This window comes from Chrysochloris asiatica, unplaced genomic scaffold, assembly GCF_000296735.1.
Source record: "Chrysochloris asiatica unplaced genomic scaffold, ChrAsi1.0 scaffold00108, whole genome shotgun sequence".
NCBI classification, from domain to species: Eukaryota; Metazoa; Chordata; class Mammalia; order Afrosoricida; family Chrysochloridae; genus Chrysochloris; species Chrysochloris asiatica.
The window spans coordinates 295,780-298,802 of NW_006408626.1; positions in this window are offsets into that span (position 1 = coordinate 295,780).

Below are 3,023 nucleotides of genomic sequence, written 5' to 3' on the forward strand. Positions count from 1 at the left end.
AGAAAGAGAAGAAGAAGAACAGAAAATAAAATTTTAAAGACTCATTCTCTGGAGAACATTTTTCCAATTTTAAATGTCATGGCAAATTGTCAGGTTCTACTACATTGGTTTTACAAGTGCCTGCTGTTAGGGTACTATGACTCTTGCACTTCTCAGCATTACATTGCATTTGGGAATGATTGAAAGCTTTAGGTTTCAGAGATTCTATAAAGTATGGTTACTGTTTTATCTTCTCATAGCTCACTCAGAAAGACCTTGAATCTGGAATCATATTATAAAGGCTTTTATAACATTTCCTCAGTTCTGTGTTATGAGCTTATTTTCCTTCTTAAGGGTTGCACCTAGGTGTAAAGAAAACAAAAATCCTCACCATTTTACCAATGAATACCATCAAGATAATGGAGAAAAGATTGAAGTTGTGAAAGATTTCATTTTGCTTGAGTCCTTCATCAGTGCTCATGGAAGCAGCAGTCAAGAACTCAAACAATGTGTTACATGGGGCAAATCTGTGACACAAGTCCTCTTTAAAGTGTCAAGAGCAAAAATGTCAGTTTGACGACTAAGGTGTACCTGACCCAAGCCATGGTATTTTCAAAATTTCATATGCATATGAAGGTTGGGCAGTGAATAAAGAAGATCATAGAAGAATTGATGCATTTGAGTTAGGAGGAGAATATTAAAAGTGGAAGAATTTGGCAGCCTTCTCCAATTACATCATCTCTGGTTTTAGTGGTTGGTGAATAAATTTGAATAATAGTTGTATTAACTGGTCTTCCTTTTAGGTGTATTAAAATTATTCTATCACAGACAACATTGTCCTTCAAGACAGATCTTGAAATGTTCTTTTTGATGGTGAACATGATACTATTCTTACTTACTTTGTCATTCCTGGAACAGTATAAGACTTCTATAAGAACAAACAAATCTGTGTTTGAAGAAGTAAAGCCAGAATGCTCCTTAGAAGTCAGTATGGCCAGACTTTATCTCTCATACTTCAGACATATTATTAGGAGGGACCAGTCCCTGAAGAAAGACATCATGCTTGATAAAGTGGAGAGTCAGAAAAAAAAATAAAAAATAGAAGACCCCCCCCACCCCAAGGAGATGGATTGTCACAGTAGTGGCAGCAATGGGCTCAGTGTAACAACAGTTGTGAGGTTGGCACAAGACGAGACAGCGTTTATTCTGTTGTGCATAAGGTCCCTATGAGTTGGTACTGAATTGATGGTGCTTAACAAAAACAACGTTATTCCTTATACTTGTTAAAATATTTTAATGAAGAGTTAGTTTCTAGTAAGCATGGAGTTCTTAAGCATGCAGATTCAATACAATCTAACTTAGCACAAAGAGCCTCTTTTTCTGATCCTGGTGTGGTACTATAGGATAAACACTAGGCTGTTAACCTCAAAGTCAGTGGTTCAAGCCCATCAGCATTCCTTGGAAGCCCAATATATGATTGTTATGAGTCATAATCAACTCTCCACCAACTAGCAACAACAATCCTTTGTCTATATTTAAACGACTCCCTTGCCCTCTTCAGGTGAGGCTGGCTCCACTCTTAATTTTTATGAACTACATATGTTTAGAACTTTTCTTATTTATAATATCACTAATATAAGGAGAATGCTACATAACAAGGAAACAAGTTGAGCTCTGATGTCTAATATGCTGTCTTTGCTCTTGGTTAGAATCCAACCATGTTCTTCATCTAATTTGTGTGGTCCTGATAATGAGGCTTTTCTTCAATTTCTTAGTATTTTTTGTTTTTCCATAATATATCACTAATCTATACCTGTACCCCTGGATTTTCTGATTTAATACATTCTATTTCCTCTAATGTTGACATAATTCCCTCATTCTATTGTTGTTGTTTATTAGTGCCACCAAATCAGTTCTGACTCCTAGCAACTTTACAGGGTTTCTGAGGAGGGCTGGTGAATTTGAACCACCGACCTTGAAGTTCAAACTGACCTTGTGGTTCAGTGCTTTTCCTACAGTGCCACAGAATACCCACTCTTGCTGACAAAACAGGATACCACAAATGCTGATTCAAACCAGGCTTGAGTGGGATCCAGAACATGCGCAGATAATCAAGCCCAGACAGCAAGGTGTCCTTCCCATGACAATGCCCCTGAAGCCATGTCATTATAGGTGACAATGTGTATCCCAGAATCCTTCACATTGACTCCATCTTGAGGGACAAAAAATGCATAATGCTGGGAGAACCAAGGACTCTTAGACATCAAATAAGGGAACACACTAAATCCTCTTACCTGTTCAGTAGATGACCAGATGGAAACACGGGGAGGGCCTAGTAACTGCCACAGGTCCAATGGCCAGCATTCTCCTTAGTGAAGTTCACATACTTCTCTAGTTCTATGGGTGCCTCCTGGACAAATTCTTTTACTAGAGAAAGTAAAAACCTAACAAACGATACTTGGGAACAAATTTGGGGAGCCAGCCAAGAGAAGCATCATCTATAACCTGTAACTTGAATGGATCACCAAGTTTTCCACCTCTTCCATGAGACCAGAGCTGCCATTGTAGAGTTTGTCCCCCAAGCTCAAGCAAAATACTTGAAGTCACCTTTATGAGCTCTCTCTCCCTATTCCTTCCTCTGCCCATAATCTTCTTAAGAGTTGTTTTACTTCTGAGCTGTACATATGGAAAACGACCTCCATATTGAACTACTCAGGCATTTAAGGACTGAAGATCTGCCGGTCTGTAGCTGAAGTTCTAGGGAAAAGTCCCATAACTCCTAGGCATTGATGTTGCTTAACGGTAAATCGTGAATTTGTTCCCTGGACCGGATCTATTGTTGTTTGGCTTATATAAGTAACTCTTTTTTATTTTTTTGCTTAGTCAAAAGGTGTTTTTATTTATTGATTGATTTTTAAGTTTTTTATTGTGGATTGAGTGAAAGTTTACAGGGCAGATCATCAGTTTTATATTCAACAAATCATACACATTGTTCATTACAATGATTATACACCCCTCCGTGTACCATCAGTTAACAGTAGTTC